Source organism: Lactuca serriola, chromosome 6 (genome assembly GCF_051521515.1).
Source record: "Lactuca serriola cultivar US96UC23 chromosome 6, Lser_US96UC23_V15, whole genome shotgun sequence".
Lineage (NCBI taxonomy): Eukaryota > Viridiplantae > Streptophyta > Magnoliopsida > Asterales > Asteraceae > Lactuca > Lactuca serriola.
Window position 1 is genome coordinate 150,930,234 of NC_136413.1, and position 22,061 is coordinate 150,952,294.

Genomic DNA, 22,061 nt, shown 5'->3' on the forward strand with positions numbered 1-22,061 from the left:
GAGTTTACAGCCGAAAACACTTGAATCTTTAAGTGGTCGTGAACTGTTTACAGCCGTAAACACCGAAGCCAGCCGTGAACTCCAAGCAGTCATTTGATTTCAGTTCTAACACTTCTTTTGTAAGTAATTATTACATCCTAGGTTGTTCCCTTAATGCCTTAGAGGTTATATTCACTAATTGTATGCCTATATACTATGTGGTATGCATTTGAGGACTTGTTTTGTCTCAGGATTTATCTAGTGGAGACAATCCTCCTATATCGAACATTCAATCGAATCACTCCTAACAGGTGAGTTCATACCCATACAATTTACCTTTTTAAATGCTTTTAGGGGGGAATACAAGTAGAACACAATTTATATTGTGTTAACATTTACATGTGAAAACAAACAAACAAATGATTTTTTATGTTTTTATAAGTTATTAAAATCATTTTAAAAACTCTTTTAAACTATTTTAGATTGTTGTTTATTATCATAATCCTATTTATTTATGTATTTATGTATAAGTATGCTTTAACGAACTTAGGAGTATAGCTAAATACCTTGACTCCTGTTCCTTGTTTGGTTGTGGGCTTAGGGTAGGATCATTAGTCTGACCGTCGGCTAAATCATAAGTATACTTGCAAAATATATACATGAATATTAAAACCCAGTTTTAAAGTACATACTTAACTGAGTTGTATACATTAGGAAAATGGGCCTTTTCTTCAAAACAATTATAGTTCAGAGAAACCTACTAGTAAACTATAATAGGTATAGTTTAAGGAAACAACTCATACTATTTTCTAGATCAGAGAAACATTACAACTACAAACAATTTACAAACATGTTAGAACAAAACATTTTTCATATCAAAATGGAAACAAACTTACTATATATAATGAATATAGTTAAGGGACAAACAAAAACTATTTTCACAAGGTTAAGTTATAAACGAAAAGGAATTTCAGTTACTACTCGTAATGCGAATAAATATTTTGTGAGTCATTCTTGTGTACTTATCTAAGTATGGGCAAAAGTCCTGATCTTATAACCAGAGTCTCTTGTAGGGAGAGCGATGAAAATTGTGTATAGATCTATGTTGGGACTAACAATCCCACATCCCGACTGTTAGCTACAGTCAGGTCGACAGACCCGGGATGACAAATGTTGTTACAAGTTTTGACGCCTGAAAAACATCGTTATCAGGCCTTCAGGGTTAGTATGGTTATAGGGACTCAAAGGGAGAAATCCCCGACTTGTTTACGAGTAATATATATATATATATATATATATATATATATATATATATATATATATATAACTTCAATTGATTAGTAATCTTACAGTCGGTTTACAAAACAAACTTACTTCAGTGGTGTTATTTTAAACAATACTACTGCAAGTTATCATTTTCCATTATCTATACACAGAAAGGTTCATACATGAACAAGCATTCTATTTTTCTAGTAAAGACAGTCTACTTTTATGGAAAACATACATTACACAATTACAGATAACAAACATACATTTACACTATTTTCAATGGAACAAAACATACAAACATTCGAGTCTTGGTTGAAGACTACTTTTCATTTTATAGCAGAAAATATAGGATTTTCTGGGAAAGATACAAAAAATTTCACTAGACAGGTACACATTTTTTTTACTATACATATACAAACATTTTCATGAAACAAATGCAAACATTTGATACTAAAATACTTATGAACTGACCAACTTAAATGTTGATACTCTCTTTCAAAATAACTTGTATTCTAAGGTCACTAGTAGACAGGTACACTAGACCAGGTTTTGAGAAGACAGAGCATGTTCAAGACTCGTCTTATATTTTGTTATATATATATATATATATATATATATATATATATATATATATATATATATATATATATTGGTGTCATACAACTATTCACAGAACACACTTGTATTAACTATATTATTAATGCAATGGATGTTGTTGCTTGTTTTACTATTATGCATTGTTATGATACTGTACATGACGTCCTCCGCCCCGGAACGTTTCTGCCGTTCTAGGTTTGGGGGTGTGACAGATGATTATTTTGGTGATTGTAGTGCGGTGATTTTAGCGGGGCAGCAACTAGAGATTCTTTCTGTGAGATTCGGCAGTGCGAGGTGAGTTTTTCTCATTGTACTTTTTGGTCGAAGGCACCAAGGCCGACCTCTTTGGATTGTTATCCTAGTTTATCACATGATTGTATGATGTAGTGATTTGTTAGATTAGTGTTATGGTATTAAGTATACTACTATGTGATAGTGATTTGTTAGATTTGTGTTATGGTATCGAGTATGTTGTTTTGCTGTAGTGATATGTTAGATTTGTATGCTATAGTGATCTGTTAGATCTGTATCCTAGTATATAGAATGATGCTATGCTTAGTGATCTGTTAGATCTGTATGGTTGTCTGTATGTGCTAGCTAGGGTTTGATATGTTATATGTTGATATGTGATGGTGTTTTGGGTTGAGGCGGTCCTGTTGTATGCTGAAGGCCGAGAGACCCAAGGCGTCCCGAATAGACTGCAGGCCGAGGGGCGTACCTGTCAGGCTGGAGGCCCTAGGGACGTTCCAAATAGGCTGAAGGCCCGGTGAGGCGTACTAGTCATGCTGAAGGTCATGTGAGCGTACCAGATAGAATGTAGGCCGGTGGGGCGTTCCAGTCAGACTGAAGGTTCCATATGCATATTGTTTGCTGTTGTTATTATGATCATGTGTTGTGTTGGTACTTTGGGGGAAACTCACTAAACGTTGGCTTATTGTTTTGGGTTATGATTCAGGTATTTCTGATGATCGTGGGAAGACGAAGGCGTTTTCGTACACATCCTCATGTTTTAGACTTATGATCTTGGGAAAAATCTGATATTAAACATGTTTTGAAAGCTATGTTGTAAACAAGTTATGATTTTGGATCGGTTTTAAAAATTTTATTTTTTCATGATTTTTATAGATGTTACATTTTTATGTTTGTTTATTTATGATCGTTTATGTTCGTTTATCATCTTCATAAATATAAATAAACGATCACAAACAATATAATTTGTTAAACGAACGAGCATGAACAATAAATTTCTTTCATTTATTTGTTCATGTTCATTCGCTTATTCGGTTAATTTAAATGAACGAATATGAACAAGTTCTTATTTATGTTCATTCGGTCCATTCAAGTTCTCTCCATAGTTGACTTCTAATTTGTAACTTCCTTTAGACTTTTTTTTTTCTATTGATAGCTTTCATTTTTTTTTTTCAGTAATGAAGTCATCATCGTCATAAAATGTTCATTTGTTTTCAAATGTTCATTTGTATTCATAAAAACCATTATATTTTGTTTATATCTAAAAAAAAACTTTTATATTTTCAGTTATCTTTCATATTAACGCAAATATCTTGATTTTTTTTAAAAAAATCGATTATTTTGTGACATGACATTTAACTTTTTTTGTCTTTAGTTTAACATGGAAACAAAAATAGATGACGTTGCCTCTTCTCTAAGGTAAAATATGAGAAATGCATTATTTACTTGTTCTTTTATATATATATATATATATATATATATATATATATATATATATATATATATATATATAAACCTAAAAACGAACAAGATAAATATCATATTACTAAAAAACCAATAACTTTTTAAAAAAAAACTGGATAATTGGTTAAATATGAAAAGTAACTAAAACTGCAAAGAATTTTCTACATAAAAACAAATTATAAAGATTTTTTTGAATGCAGATATATAAATAATTGTGTTCTTTTATATCTGGCACAACACAATGATTAAACAAATAGGTTCATATATCTAAGTAAGGAAAACAACCTACAATAATAATTATGATTATGAAACGAGTTAAAAGAGAAACATTTCCAATTTTATATAGAAAGGTTAATTAGTTGGTGTTGAAAACCGAAGTTTAGTTTTTTGTTATTATTATGGTTTTCTATGAGTTTGACTTGACAGTGAACCCTAGGTAAATTATTTATAATGCTGTACAAAACTAGGAACTACAGTACACGTGAACGGTGGAGATTTAAGCTGTGATGAGGATGATGCTGTCGCTGTATAGCTGTATCTGATAGTCAAAGGCCACTTCCTTTTTGTCCGTAACCTTGAGACTTTATTTTAAAAATAGTAAATTACAGTTTTGGTCCCTATGGTTTACATCTATAAGCATGTTTAGTCCAAACTTTCAACTTTTGACATGGTTCATCCCTATGGTTTCCAATAATTACAAGCATGGTCCCTAATTTTGTTAATGTATACCGAATTATGTTAGATGTCTATGAAATGACAAATATACCATCGCTTTCATACAAGTGTTGTGATCCAACCACAGTCTTTCATGCAAGAGTCAGTAACCTGCATATTATAGTGAGAAGACTCGCCCGTCTCAAGAAATCAAATAACCCACAACTCAAATCCACACAATCGGTGCTACAACACACCTAACAAATCAAACAGGTCCAACCTTAATTTATACTTAATAACTAGCAATTTAACCAAAAGTCAACCCAAGTCAACAAGTCAGCAATCAAGGTCAAAGTCAACAGTCAACATCACCATCAGTTGTCCTCACGTCATGACCAATCCATGGTCACGTCGTGAGAAACGCACTCGACTCGATCCCAACTCAGTCATGATCCAACTCAACCAACTCAGTCTTGATCCAGGATATCGTTGCGTCGTGATGGACAGGTCGTCACATCGTGATAGAGTCTGTCAAAAATAACCGGGGGAATTCCCCGTCGTCACATCGTGACAAGGAAGCTATCACGTCGTCAAAATGGGTTTTCTCAGCTTAATGGATTCATATCTCAATCCATTAAGCCTCCTATCCAGCCTTTCCAAAAGGCTTCCTAACATCCATTACCACCTAAAGGTCAATGCTTTTCATCCATGCATGTCCATTGTGATTCTAAAGCTCAAAATATGTCAAAATGGAGAAATTACACTAAGAATCTAATGCATGGATTCAATCATACAAGCAAATATGATATCTATACTGTATAATACTCAACGGACCTCATGGATCCATAAAGTTGCTAGCTTTATGGAATCTTACCATTCCAATTAGCTCAAACTTGAAGAATATGGGACAAAACCTAAGATGTAGCAACTTAGACTGATAAAGTTTAGATCTTAAACACTTACAAAGGTCCAAGGATGCCCAAAACGAAGTCTCAAGCTTGCCAAGGTGCACACAACACTCACAATGCTTGCTTATTCCTTTAGAAGCTACCAAAAGTATCAAAATGAGCTTACCATGAATGAGAGGGATCAAGGTTTCTTCAACAGGTTTTGGAGGTGATGGAGGTTGAGGATGAAGGAAAACTTATCCCCTCGTTTCCTTTAAATATGGCCTAAGCCCGAAAATTAGGGGTTTCCTCAGATCAGGTGTCACGTCATGAAATTTAAATTAGACCCTCGACTTTTACGACCATGTCACGACATGATGGTGCTTTCCTCACGTCGTGACCCACCTCGAAACTCATATTTACTTAAAATTTCACACCTCAAGGATCCAGATGTTACATAATCATTTTTTACTTAAAAAATACTTTTAAGGGCCTCATTTTTTTTATTTTGCCTAGGGCCTCAAATCTACTTGAATCTACGTTGGACCTAAGTTTAAGGGAGGACATACATTGGACATGCACGTCTATAAAGTTGTGATTTTTATGATCCATTGTGATACAAAGATGATTTCTGGAAATGATTAGGAATAGTCTTAAATGATTAAGCTCTTAATGAATAGGAGGTGATATTTCTATATATAGTCGTATATTATGTGCAATATTTTAGTACATTTAGCTACATTTTAGTCGAAAAGACACTCTCATGGAAAAAGGAGTTAAAATGCAAGTTGGAAGCTAAGGACTGGAAGTATTCAACAAAAGAAAGAATTTGTGAGCAAAAGTGTCTGCTATGTCATGGTGATATGCATGCCACGACGTGGTGACATGTCAAAAATTGGAAGATTCTCAAATGATTTTCTTGGAGAACTTGGAGAGCACGCATAAGAACACGACACTACGACGTGGTGAGCCATATGCCATGACGTGGAAACTAAATTATGGAAACTTATATAAACGACTAAATTATAGCATTTACCATGACGTGACGACTAAATCCGGAAGCTTCCTTACCGAAAACACAACATAGCCAAGGAAGTCCCACGACGTGGTGGTGCACTGCAATTCACCTACTTTTTCTGAACATGGCCACGACGTGGACAAGATCTCACCATGACACGGGGGTTGTTGACTTGTCGACCATTGAATTTTTGAGAGGTTTGACTTCTAGTCAAACCTTGGTAGAAATGAGTGTTTAGCTAAGGACTCGTTTGGGTTTGGATTTAGGTAGTTTGTGTTAGTTGCTCTTGTTGCTAAGGTTGTGGTTGAGCTTCTGTTCTTTAGTTCAGGTGAGTTTTCTTATTGTGTTACTTATATCATATCATGTATGTGATTTGTTGATAGCTCGTGGTTGCTGATAACCTATTTGTTGCATGTAAGATACTAATAGCTCAATGTTGCTAATAACTCAATTTGATGTATGTGAGCTTCTGATACCTCGGGGTTGCTGATAATCTACATTGTTGTATTTGATTTGTTGATAACTTAGGGCTGGTGATAGTATTGTAGCATTGCTGATAAACGTGACATCCTATATTTTCCAGAACCAAAAAAAAAACTTTTTTTTTTACGTTTTAACACCATAGTAGTTTTGTTTGCGGAAAATCACCGTATAATACAACATTTGCGGAAACTGTTTCATTTTGTTAAAATATCTTTGAGGAAAGATGTTGTTTCAGAATAAAAAAACTCAACGATGTCATAATCAATACATACCATTGTTACAACACAAAGACGTAATGGTCCTGAACACTATTGTAGGTTGTCTCTTAATTTCTCGACATCCTAATCAAGATCCAGAAGCTTTATCTCTGTTACATGTGATGCATATAATTGAGTGGTCAGGCTAGGAAACTTGGTGAGACACATAGGGGTTTCAATCCCATAATAATATTATGATAATAAATTTTAATTATAAAACCTTCAAAACTAACTATTACCAAACAATATAGATATATCCTTAACTTATGTATCTATTAAACTTGTAACGACCAAAATTGTTCAAATAAAAATTTTCATTTTTAATTAGCCAAACATTCCCATAAAATATGAAATAACATTAACCACTGTTTTCAAAATTCATAACATTAACATTTTATTGAAAACATCTGAGTGTCCTATCAAAACAAATGCTGGAGAGTGCATGCCGCGCCATCAAGCCTTGTCCTTTCCCTTAGGCTCAGAAGTACCTGGAACAAATCAACAAACTGTAAGCTAATTCTTAGTGAGTTCCCCATAGCATACCCCACATAATCTACATAATCACATAATCAGATTAGCTATAGAATCTACATAAACCACATAAGCCATGCACATAAACATATAAGTAAGTCATGGAAACCCTCCAAGGTCTTACACCTAGTGCCAATGGAACCCCCACGTGGTCTTAACTAATTTCCATGAGAACCCCCACATGGTCTTCCTGTCATGGGAACCCCCACATGGTCTTCCTACCGTGGGATCCCCCCCCCCCCCCCCCCACAATCTTTACAACCAAGAGATAACATACAAACTACACAGACAAATATACTAGAATGCCATAGAAACCCTCCAAGGTCTTACATATAAGTGCCTTGGGAACCCCTTGAGGTCTTTCATGTGAGTATCACAAATAAATACCATATCACATATCCTATAACCAACTAATCATAAATCATAACAATAATGGGTCGACCTTGGTGCCTTAGACCCATTGGTATGGTGAGGAGACTTACCTCTCGTTTAGTCATTTTTGTGTTCAGACGTTTTTTAGCTACCCCAAAGCTCCAGATTGTAGATCTAGCCTCTTAAGGCATGGTTTCCACATAAAGTTGCAACTCCAGATCTTACCCAACACTCGAAATGCTTCACAAATATATAGAAATGGCCTAAAACCCAAGGAAAAGGGGATCTAATGCTAGAATGATCAAGGTAACAACTTATTACTTTCAAATGGGTGTCCAAATGTTGTAGATGTTGGATCTATAGTCTCCTTCTCGCTCAAAGCTCCTCGATCTTCAAACTCCTTCAACTATATGCACCCAAAACTCTCTCTTAATCTCTCAATCACAAGGAAATAACAAAGAACGGCTTAGGGTTTCTTCTCTGGGTAGTGAAGTGGTAAGGGAGGCCACAAGAGGCGGATTGAGTCCATAAAATAGGGTGTAGACCCTAAAAATTAGGGTTTTCCTTTACATCGCCTACTCGTCAATTCAGGGCCTTTCGACTCGTCGAGTAGGATCTGAATCCCACGTCCTCATAAATGATCTCTACTCGACGAGTTGGAGCTCCCCAACTCGCCGTGTCCAAGCACAAAATGCTAAAAAATTAAACAAATTAAATGATACCTGAAGCAGGTGTTACAAATCTCCTCCACTTGAACTAGACTTCGTCCTCGAAGTCTGCTGAAGCGAATAAGTATGGATTGTGATCTCGCATCTCATCCTCTCGGCTCCCATGTCCATTCGGAGCCCCTTCGGTGCTGACATTTCACCTTTACTAGCTTCAGTTCCTTGTTCCGAAGAACGTTGATCTTCCTATCCAAAATTGCAACAGGCCTCCCAATGTAGTTCAGGATCTCGTCCACCTGAATGTCGTCCAGAGAAATGACCGTGGCCTCGTCGGCGACACACTTCCGAAGCTGTGACACATGGAAGGTGTTGTGTATCTGGCTAAGCTTGTCCGACATATCTAAGCGATAAGCCACCTTGCCTAACCGGGCCGAAATCCTGAATGGGGAAACATATCGTGGCCCTAACTTGCCTCTCTTATGAAACCTAATGACTCCCTTCCATGGTGACACCTTTAGTGACACAGAGTCCCCCACCTGGAACTTAAGATCCGATCAAAGCCGATCAACATAGCTTTTTATGACGGATCTGTGCTACTCGTAGCCTGTTACGCACCTATTGAATCAACTTAGTAGTCTTGAGCACCACTTCGGTGCTCCCCACGACCCGGTGACCTACCTCACCCTAACAAACAAGGGTCGTACACCTCCGTCGATACAACATCTCGAACGGTGGTCGGTCGATACTGGCATGGAAACTATTGTTGTATATGCCAATGGGAGGTATGTATCCCAACTACCTTCAAAATCCAACACGCATGCCCGAAGCATATCCTCAAGTGTATGGATCATCCTCACTTTTGCCATCCGTCTCGGGGTGGTATGTCGTGCTGAAATGCAACTGAGTGCCCAATTCCTCATGGAACTTCCTCCGAAATCTAGATGTGAAACGAACATCTCGGTCAAAGACTATTGACACTAGCACCCCATGCCTAACCACCGCTTTCTCATACATAAATATCCGGAAATTTCTCTATGGAGATGCTCTCGGAGATCGGAATAAAGTGGGCACTCTTCGTCAACCTATCCACAATCACCCATACGGCATCCACACCCGTCGTTTTCCTCGGTAACTTCATGATGAAGTCCATAGTGATCTCTTCCCACTTCCACATGGGAATGGATAGCGGCTGAACCTTGCCATATGGCCACTAATGTTCGGCCTTGACCTTCCTGTAGGTCAAGCACCGCTCCACGAACCAAGCGATCTCCTGCTTTATGCAGGGCCACTAATAGCTCGGTCTCAAATCTCTATACATTTTCATAGCTCCCCGATGTATACAGAACTTGGACTTATGCACCTCCTACAATATCTTCTATCTCACTCCCTTGGTGACCGGTACCCAGACCCGACCACACTATGTCAAGAGCCCCCTACCATCCCGTACAAATAAGGGAAACTACCCCCGGATCCGCTCTAATTTCCAGTTCTCTTTCTTCAAACCCTCCACTTGAGCCTTCTTGATCATATCTAGTAGTGGAGAGACCACCGTCATCCTTAGACAAACGCTCCCAATCGGATAACCTGTCGTCTTGCGGATCAAAGCATCGTCCACCACGTTGGCCTTCCCCAGATGGTATAAGATCTCGAAGAACTTGCATCCACTCTAATTTCAGTTCTCTTTCTTCAAACCCTCCACTTGAGCCTTCTTGATCATATCTAGTAGTGGAGAGACCACCATCATCCTCAGACAAACGCTGCCAATTGGATAACCTGTCGACTTGCGGGTCAAAGCATCGTCCACCATGTTGGCCTTCCCCGGATGGTATAAGATCTCGCAATCATAATATTTCAGCACATCCAACCACCTCCTCTGTCGCATGTTGAGGTTCTGCTGATCCATCAAATACTTCAAACTCTTATGATTAGTATAAATAGTGCACCGCACTCCGTACAAGTAATGCCCACCGCATCACAGCCTTAACCTTGGCCGGATCAACCGAAATGCTCTCCTGGTTGATAATGTGCCCCAAAAACTGCACCTCGTGTAACCAAAAATCACACTTTTAGAACTTGGCATAAAGCCTTTCCGTTCTCAGTGTCTCCAATACCTCCCTCAGATGTTGCTCCTTGGTCTTAGAATAGACCAGGATATCATCAATAAAAACAATCACCGACCGATCCAACATCGGTCTACACACTCTGTTCATGTGATCCATGAACACTGTTGGGGCATTGGTGAGCCTAAATGGCATCACCACAAACTCGTAGTGCCCATATTGAGTCCTGAAAGCCGTCTTCAGTATATCCTCATCTGATGGTACCCTGACCGAAGATTAATTTTGGAAAACCAAGACACATCCTGCAACTGATGGAACAAATCATCGATCCTCGGTAGCGGATAACATTTTTTCACCGTTAGTTTGTTCAGCTCTCGATAATCGATACACATCTTGTGTGGCCCCTCCTTCCTTTTCATGAACAGGATCAGAGCTCCCTACGAGGAACTACTCGGACGGATAAACCCCTGGTCTAGCAGCTCCTGAAGCTGCATAGATAGCTCCTACATCTCGAGTGGAGCTAGTCGGTACGGTTCCTTGGCTATCGGAGCGGAACCCAGTATCAAATCAATGCGAAACTCCACCTGCCTCTCCGGAGGCACTTCGGGTAACTCCTCGGGAAAGACATCCTAAAACTTTTGTACAACCGATACATTGTCCAAATCCCTCGGGGTCTTGATCCTTGTATCTGTGATATATGCCAGAAATCTTGTACAACCATGCTGCAGAAATCTCCTAGCCCTCACAATAGAATAGAGGGTTGGCCGCTGCAGGTCTCTCTCTCTATGAATAACCATTTCTCCCCCACTTGGGGTTCGAACCCTCACCAGCTGGCACTCGCAGTCAATCATGGACTTGTTGGCCCCCAACCATTCCATCCCGACAATCACCTTCAGCCCTCGCAACAGTATCAGGAATAGATCAACACATAACCTCTCCTCAAGCACATTCATGAAACAGTCCCGATACATCCTCGTAGCACTCACAGTGCGGTTGTACATAATGTCAACCTCAAGCGGGGATTCCAAGGTCCCCGACGCATCCCGAAACTTCTTATTAAGTGCAAGAGATACAAACGATCGGGTAGCTCCCGAATCGAACAAAATGTGGGAAGACATACCATTGACCAAAAAGGTCCCTATACATAATAAGCACAATATACACATAAGCAATGCAATAAATATAGAGCAGGAAGATAAAATATGCACCAGCCACAACGTATGGCGCTGCCCAAGCCTCCTCGATGGTCAACTGAAATGCACGACCCTTCACCGTAGTAGCATCTACCTTAACAGGGCGGCCATCAGTAATCCTCAATGGGGCGGGTGTAGGCACTGCAACTACTCCTACCCCTCCCTGCAGCCTCGGACAATCGGCCTTTTTATGGCCAGTCTGGTTGCAGTGGAAACAAATCAGACCCTTCTTGGGGTAGTCCATGATCACGTGGCTCGGTTAACTACACGTATAACATACCGGGCCCGTCACCCGAAAAGATCCACCATGAGATCTCCCACACTTGGTACACCGGCCAAGGCCTTGCTTTCCCCCTACTGGATGAATTCGAGGTCTTAGGCTTTTTAGCCTGACCTACTGTCGTTTGTGCCTGCTCCGACTTCCGCTTGCAGAAGTCCAACTCCATCTCCCGCTCACGGGCCTTCTCTACCATCTCGTTTAGTGTTTTGCACCCTGCAAAGCTCACAAACTCGCGGATAACATCCCTCAACATGGAATGATACCTCGTCCTCCTCATGTCCTCGTCAGTAGCATACTGTGCAATCGACAATGCTCATTCTCGAAACTTGGCGGTGATCTTCGCCACAGTCTTGGTGGTTTGCTGGAGTTTATGAAACTCCCTCACTAGCCGTTGCACCTCGATAAGTGGTGCAAAATCCAAATCAAATCGCCTAACAAACTCGATCCATGTCATCTCAGCCAAAACGGCTGCTCCCACCTAGCTAGTCACCTCTCCCCACCAATCGCGGGGTCGATCCCTCAGCATACATGAAGCAAACATCACCTTTGTCGCATCAGGGAAAAAACTCGTGCGTTGGGTGTTCACTATGTCTGCCACCCAGCGTTGAATAACAATAGGGTCCCTGACCCTAAAAAACTTCGGCACACTGCACGCCTTGAACTCTTGGAATGAGGGACTTCGGGCCCCAACCTGGCCCACAACAATCTCGACTCTGAATTCCCTGAGCCTCTTCTCCATGATCTCCATCATACCCTCCTTGACCGTTCCAAACTGGGGTAACGTCAAGGATACCCCTCGTAACCTCGGTTGCGATGAGCTCACATAGCATCTCGTCAATGGGCTCGGTACCATCTCACGACCCAGATCCGGATCCTGATACTGATCCCCCATCTCCATGTCATGTCACCACCATACTGTACTACAATACCATAAAACATAATGATCAGGATGTCCATAGAGGGGATCTTTCAACACCGGTCCTCCTTAGAGCCTCCAGGTCTAACAGTGGTTCGGGTATAAGTCATGTGCTTTCAGTAGTACGGGCCTAATACTACCTTCCACACCAACATGTACCTTCCCCAAGGCTCTACCTGATAACTCTAATTCATCCCAGAGCAAAACATATCTCATAAGCTACCGCATAGCTCAAATCCTAGACTATCCTAAGATTCACTCCATCCATATCAAACCAGAACTCAATCATACTAGGTTGCCTTATGCATGCAAATTATACACAGAACATGATTAAATAGACTTTCAAATAATAGACTCTACCCTAAGACCACAACCAAACAAGGAACAGGAAATAAGGCCAAATCAATCATTCTGAGGCTATAAGACCCTAACCGTATACAATTTTGAAATCATACACATAGCAAGTTTCATACAATTATCATAACTCACATATCCGTATAACATGGCTAATATACTGGGGGAACTACTTACTTGGCTTGGCCGATCGTGCGTATTGCACTCTCCTTTTTCTCCTTCTAAAAAGTTTTTAACTTTTATTTTTTAAAACAATTTTACCATTTCCTGAGTTTGAGTCCTGACACACTCGAGAGTGTGCCCGAATCCCCCAAACCAAGGCTCTGATACCAACTTGTACCGATCCAAAATTTTCAAATAAAATTTTCATTTTTAATTAGCCAAACATTCCCATGACTATGACATTGCCACTACATCTATGTTCATGGGTTATAAATCCACACAAGCAACGTAATTCACAAGACCGTATAGAATGATCAAGTGTTATTATCTTACTCTCGGAGATAACTAGACATACCCTCCGAATGTCTGAGTTGGACCTGCCAAAATTGACTATCCAAAGGAACACTATTCATACTCTAATACGTAAAACTATACATCGATACGAGATAATGTCATAGAACAAAGTTGTACTCTTCGTTCCTATCGCACACACCCTTAATATGATGCTACCCAAAATTCAAACTTAATTGAACTAAGCATTCCCTTTAAGTCCTAGTGTATAATTAGATAAGATTACAAAGCTTGTAATCAACACGATTTCTTGTATATCTAATATTTCTACAATATATGGTGTAATTAAACACTTTTTTAATTTAAATCGAACTAAGCATTTTTTTTATAATTCTTATTTTATTATCAGGTAAGAATATAATACTTATAATGGATTTCCATAACATTTGCCTGTTTACACAGGACTATCTCAATACATCATATGACTATTCTTTATCCAACTTAATTGGATCTAAATATTCTTGATGTGTCTTAGTTTAGACCTTAGACAAGATGACAATCCTTGTAATCGCCTTTTAATATTAACTCTTGTTTAAATGATACTTGTCGTAACAAAGTATTAAATATTTTAACATGTAGTAATCTATTAAGTAATAATACTTATTTTTAAGATTATCACGTAATAATATCATATAAACATTTTAACAAATAATTAACCATAATTGTTTCACATAATGCATGTTATCAAATATACATTTAACAAATATTTTAGATAATAACATCTAACTTCACACATAAACTTTCAACAGTTATTTAATACTTTTTAACAATTACAAGTATTAAATTATGTTCATGAAAGTAACTATGCATTCACCAGATTTAGGTGGAAGACTCATTAGAAAGTTAGATCATTGACTGACGCTTTAGATTTCCCTTTAAAATGGCCTAAAAATGAATATTATTAAGCATTTAAGCCTTCGTATTTGTTCATATTTATAAAGTTTAGTCATTATAAGTTTTTATCAGATTAATCAATAATCCCAAATGAAACACTAACGTATAACTGATAAGAAACAACCAGATAAAATCGTACCGAAGGTAGGATCCATTTGACATATAAAGATATATTGTTGGGAAAATCCACTTTAAATACCTCACTGTTCTTACATTGTCATCATTTATGTAAGTAGATCGGTCAATATAACGATGGTATTATCGATAGATCTTATTTATAAGTTTATAATAATGATTATAAACATAAATATAAGTTATACTTAAAACACGAGAATCATAACTCAACGAACAGGTTGATTGACGAAAAATCGAACATCACGCATACATAACTTCAAAACTGAAAGCTCCATTTATCGGGGCTCTCTGATGCTACAAAGCTTCACTAGTAACACTTAAGAAGTACTAGAACAAGGCCTCGAGACCTCGATGAGTACCACAACTTTAGTTTAGACTCCGTCAGGTAAATTTTTACTTTATTTTTTGTTTAATGGTCCGAGAAGGTTTGGACTGTAAATAACGTGGTGAAAAGCTTAACTTCTTCATATGAGCTCCGTTTTCAACATTCTCTATATCTTTGACTTGATACTGAAGAGTACTACAACTTTTATTTAGATTTTTTCGGCTAACAACCAAATGATTTTGATTTCCATTTCTGTGTCGCACACAGTTGTACTGTGTCACACTCGAAACTATGAAAAATCATAAATTTCTCATACGAAGTCGGATTTGACAGTTTATATCGACGAGTTCCTATTAGAGAGCACTACGATTTTTTTAGATCACTTGGACTAAAAATTAACCTATCTCCGGTTCACTTTTATGATGCACATTTTTCGTATCTGTTTGAAGGCGAAACTTAGATAAATCATAACTTCTTCATACAAAGTCAGATGTGAGTGTTCTTTATATCCATGGAATCACCGTCACTACTACTACAACTTTCGATAAGATTATTTACCCAAAATAATATTTTATTTTTAATGTTTATTTTATCGTTTTAACGATAAATTCTATATTCATGTTTTCTACAAATATTTTATACTCCGAATATTTGTCCACTTAACGTGTAAACGATAATTATTTATTTTATCATAACACATACGAAGAACAATTATTTTAATTAACAACTTTAACTATTTGGTAAATGTATACTTAGTACGAGTATACTATATACGTCTAACCCCAAATTATGGGCGTTACAATAAACCAATGATGTTTTATACATTTTGTTGTGTTGTATTGTCAATGATACTTTGGGAAACTCACTATGATTTGTGCTTATAATTGTGGATTAAATGTTTTTAGGTACATTATCAGTTCGTGGGGTTGTGAAGGCACGAATGTACACACACATCAACAATTTTATGATTTGAGATTCCATGATATTTTTGTTATAACTATGATTTATGGATTTCAATTTATGAACAAATGGTTTTGATTTGAATGTACCTTTACGAAGATGAGTGCCAATTTCAAATGAAAATTTTATATGAAAATAGGAATGTTACTATGACATTAAAAGAGATATATAAGAAAATAATGGATCAGAGATACACAGGTCTGTGACCCAAAACATTTCAAACATTTACATGAGAATAACTTTATACATAACATAATATAACATATTACTCCATAAATAACATAACTTATCATATCATATTATTCCCTTGGATTCCATTCCAAGTTCGGTGCCAAGGTGAGAAGAATAAATCAATCCACCGAGGTATAATGTTGATCAGGTAATGTACTTCGCGAAGGGATGACACCATCCAGTAGATTCCTCCAAGGCCTCCCATGAAATATCATGGTCCGAACAATTTTTGTTGTGCCTTTTTACTTTATTTTTGGCTTTCACACTCCCCATTATCAATACTCATGTAACAACCCAAAAACTAGGATAAAATTTTTCATTTTTAAATAAGAAATAGTCAGTATATTATTCCAAAACCCGTTACATAATAAAAATGGCAAATCATCAGAGTAATAAAATGAATAAGTGTGGAAAACGGTGTAGGGAGAATGACGTGCCATCACGTCGGGCCTTTCCCTTTAGTACCGAAAGTACCTGAAAACATAAATACAAAATGTAAGCAAAATCTTAGTGAGTTTCCCCAAAGTAGCACATACCAAAACATATATAAGCTAGTTCTAAGGGCCAAACCATATTCTTACAAACAATTTCCTGCCGAGGGGCAAATCTTGGTCTTTCATACAGTTACTAGGGGCTAAATCCTGGTCTTTCATACAAACGCCAGGGCCATACCTGGTCTTTCAAACAGTTGCCAGGGGCCTAGTCATGGTCTTCCATATACATATCTTAAATATAACTAACACCCTATATCACAAATAATGGGTCGACCTTGGTGCCTTTGACCCATTGACACATTGAGAAAACTCACCTCACAGGAAGACGAAAAAATGAATTGACATACTGCTCTGAAACTCACACTACTAATCACATTTACAATTAAAAACCACCAAACTTAGTCTACCAATCAAAATACCTAAAATGCCCCAAGGTCAAAACCTAGTCAAAACCAGGTCAAAGAACCGAGTTGACTCAGTCATTACGCAAGCCATATTACTCGTGCACACGGGGCGTAACTCACGGTTGACCAGAATGGAATCACACCCAAACTAGCAAGAAGGAAAGTAAAGGAGATAGGGGAGGGAGTATGCAATTCGACCAGGGTTTCTTCCAAAGAAATCCGTGCTCTAAAATGTGAGCCAGGAGGCTCCTTAAATAGTTGAAGGATCTAAGGTTTAGGGGGAAACCCTAGTTATCCTTTGCTTAGGGCCTAAGCAAAACCCAAGGGCCTTATCTTGGAACCCTTGGACGAATTCTCTAGGGTTTCGTCCACCTCCTTCCAAGGGGGTTCTGGAACCTTCCATTTAACTATCAGTTAATTGCAAACTAGTCCCTACACTTTATAATTAATTCTTTTAACCCCAAAATTAATTCCAATTAATTTTTGGCTAACAATTAATTAAACATAATGATTTCTTATTAATATATTAATCTTTTAACATATTAATAAATTCATTTATATTAATTTATTAATCTTATAATAAATTAATATCTCTCCTTTCATAATTTCCTTGTCTGGTTGCTAGGTTTGAGGGCAACCCAAAAGGACTGTGTTGCTATCAATTCAAGTACATACCAATTATAGTTATGGGCTTAGACACCTAATCCAATAGTCTCCCACTTGGATAAGTCTGTAACTATAATTTCTAGTATGCCTTCTAAATGTGACCAGCAAATTGTAGATTCCAAAAAGTTGCTGCCGAACTCTGACCTAGTAGTTTCGTGTCCTAAGATAAGTGATCATATAATCCTTCGTTTTTCTAGATATCCCCGGAAAAAAGACATGGAATGTAATCAATCTCTTTTTTCCAGAATCTATGTTTCCCGATTCCTGATTTGTGATGATATAGGACTTCTAATTGAACACATCAATTCAGTCCTGGCTGGGCCCAACACAAAAGTCAACACCAAATCATTGAGGGGCCCACATATATCGCTTTTCCCATTAGGGCAAAAGGAACGAATAAACATTGACTCATATGCTTGTATCTTTTACTCATCAAAACATACATGACAATACGTTTTATAACACCAAGTTACTGATGCGTTTTCGTATTACCAATGTACAAACGACTTGCAAATTACAACTCATATGTCTCTGTTCCAAGATTATAGTTATTATCATCTCAGTATTACTCGTGATGAATTCCATGAAGTAATATTCTGAGCGTGGGTTTATCCAATACTCAAATCTCACTCTCTGAGTACTCATGAACATTGCAGGAATTCTATTTCCATGTCTATCCTTAGACAATCTGCAATCCAATTCATGACAGTCTTAATTCACTACTTACTTCCAGAAGTACGAGCGACTGTGGAGTTTGAACAATCATATTATTCGGGAAGTAAAACATGCAAAATATGAAACGCAACAATAAAAAATTGACAAAAGGTAGTAAACCCATAAATAATACTTTATTATTTAATCACCAAAAGTCAATTACATTCACTTTGTTACAAGTTTCAGGACAAAACTAATCTAACTACTAAAACTAATATCATCTTTCAGACCTATGCTCCGAGCATGCTGAATATGCTTAACCCTACTCAGACCCTTTATGAGAGGGTCTGCTGGGTTGTCTTTAGATGATACCATCTTTACAACAAGATGGCGTTCTTCTTCTCTATGCCTGATGAAATGGCACTTTCTATCAATATGTTTGGTTTTACCATGGTCTCTGGGTTCCTTAGTTAAGGCAACTGCTCCCTCATTATCGCAGAACAGTTCCATAGGCTCCTGGATGGTTGGAACAACTCCGAGGTCCCCGATGAATTTCCTCAACCAAGCTGCTTCTTTAGACGCTTCACTCGCTGCTATGTACTCTGATTCACAAGTAGAATCAGCCAACGTATCTTGCTTGGAACTTTTCCAAGTAACTGCTCCTCCATTCAGTAGAAATACCCAACCAGATTGAGAACAGAAGTTATCTTTATCCGTTTGAAAACTGGCATCACTGTAACCATTGACTCTCAAAGTATGATTGCCACCATGTACGAGGACCCAATCCTTCGTTCTTCGCAAATACTTGAGTATATTCTTTACTGCTGTCCAATGAGCTCTACCTGGATTTCCCTGATAGCGACTGACCATGCTCAAAGCAAAAGCCACATCAGGGCGAGTACATGTCATAGCATACATGATCGATCCGACAGCGGAAGCATAAAGTACACGACTCATGTCTGCTATTTCCTCGTCTGTACTAGGGCATTGAGTCTTACTCAATTTTGTGTTGCTCTAGATAGGCAGCTCTCCCTTCTTGGAATTTTCCATACTAAACCTCTTTAGTACCTTATCTAAGTATATGCTCTAACTAAGTCGAATTAGTCTCTTATTTCTATCTCTCAATATCCTAATCCCAAGAATATAGGCAGCTTCTCCAAGGTCCTTCATGGCAAAACACTTTCCAAGCCAAGACTTAACTTCATTCAAGATTGGAACGTCATTACCAATGAGTAATATGTCATCGACATATAACACCAGAAAAGTCACTATACTCCCACTAGCCTTGATATACACACAAAACTCATCTTCACTTCTAGAGAAACTAAACTCTTTGACTTTCTCATGGAAGCAAAGATTCCAGCTGCGAGATGCTTGTTTCAATCCATAAATGGATTTCTCAAGCTTACACACTCTATTGGGAAGCTTTGCATCGACAAAACCATCTGGCTGATTCATGTAAACATCCTCAGCCAGCTTCCCATTAAGGAAGGCAGTCTTAACATCCATCTGCCAGATTTCATAGTCATGAAAGGCAGCTACGACGAGCAATATCCTGATAGATTTGATCTTGGCTACTGGTGAGAAAGTTTCATCATAGTCAACCCCTGGGGTTTGTGTGAAACCTTTCGCAACCAGTCTAGCCTTGAATGTGTGTACATTCCCATCCATGTATGTCTTCTTCTTGAAGATCCATTTGAAACCAACTGTCTTACGACCTGGTGCATTATCAACCAAATTCCAAACTTGGTTGTCATACATGGATTTTATCTCGCTTTCCATTGCCTCTTTCCACTTGGAAGCCTCTGGGCCTGCCATTGCTTCCTTGTAAGAGACTGGTTCATCTAAATTCACTAGTGTCCTATCACTGATGAATGTGTCACCGTCTGAAGTGATATGAAAACCATACAAATCAGGTGGCACACTCACCCTAGTGGATCTACGAAGAGGTAATGATTTATCAACTGGTTCAACAGGAACTATTTCCTCTGGTTGAGTGCTAGTGTCTTCTAAGGTTCCTTCATTGGTTGACTCTTGAATCTCTTCAAGGTCAATGGTACTCCCACTGTCCTCTTTGGATATGAGCTCTCTTTCTAAAAAGACTCCTCTTCGAGCTACAAACACCACATTCTCACTAGGTCTGTAGAACAAATATCCAAAAGACTGTTTTGGGTAACCAATGAAAACACATTTCTCACTTCTTGCTGCTAGCTTGTCGTGAGTCTCTCGTCTTACGAAAGCCTCACAACCCCAGACTTTAATATGTGCTAACGAGGGAACTTTCCCTGTCCACATTTCGTGAGGTGTTTTGGCAACCTTCTTTGTTGGGATAAGATTTAGGATGTGGGCGGCTGTTTCTAAGGCATAGCCCCAAAAATGAATTGGATGTGGAGCACGAATCATCATAGAACGAACCATGTCTCACAAGGTTCGATTATGCCTCTCGGCTACACCATTTAACTGTGGTGTCCTAGGAGGAGTCAATTGTGAGACTATCCCACATTCCTTTAGATAGTCGTTGAACTCAATTCTAAGATACTCTCCGCCTCTATCGGATCTAAGTACCTTTATTTTCCTGCCTAATTGATTTTCGACCTCATGTTTAAACTCTTTGAACTTTTCAAAGGTTTCTGACTTATGTTTGATTAAGTATACATAACCATATCTACTATAATCATCTGTGAAAGTCACATAAAATCGATTAGCATCTCTTGTGGTTGATCTGAAGGGCCCACACGCATCTGTGTGTATGAGATCCAATAGAACTTCACCTCTTTCACAAGACCCCATGAATAGTGATTTTGTCATCTTTCCCAAAAGACAAGATTCACACAGATCATCTGATTTTAGGTCAAATGATTCCAAGACTCCATCCTTTTGGAGTTGGACTATGCGTTTCTTCTTAATGTGTCCAAGACGACAATGCCTCAAGCATGCCTTGTCTACACTATTAGACAAGTCAATATTTAACACACTATTTCCTAAGCTATCAACACAAGTCACTGTTTCATACACGTCATCACAAGGTAAAGCTTCAAACACAAAAACACCATTCTTATAAACAGAAATTGAACCATTCAAATCATTAAAAGAGTATTTAAAACCTTGTCTGAACAATACATGAAATGAAATAATGTTTCTCATCATCTCAGAGGAATAGCAACAATTCAACAAATCTAATCTAACATCATTACTAAGCAAAAGTTGATAAACTCCGATCTTGGTTACTGGTGAAGACTTCTTGTTTCCCATGATCAAGTTTATCCTACCTCGCTCTATCTCCTCACTTTCCCTTAGCCCCTGCAAATCAGAACAAATGTGAAAACCACATCCTGTATCAAGGACCCATGAACAAGGAGATAATGAGTTATTAGAAGAAATGGTGTAAATACCTGCCGAAGATGGCTTCACTTTGCCATCTTTGATGTCCTGCAGATATTGTGGGCAGGTTCTCTTCCAATGCCCTTTTTGATTGCAATAAAAGCAAACAACTTCCTTTGGATCAGAGACATGGGGAATGGAAGCATTAGGCTTGGCTTTCGGGCCATTGCTAGATG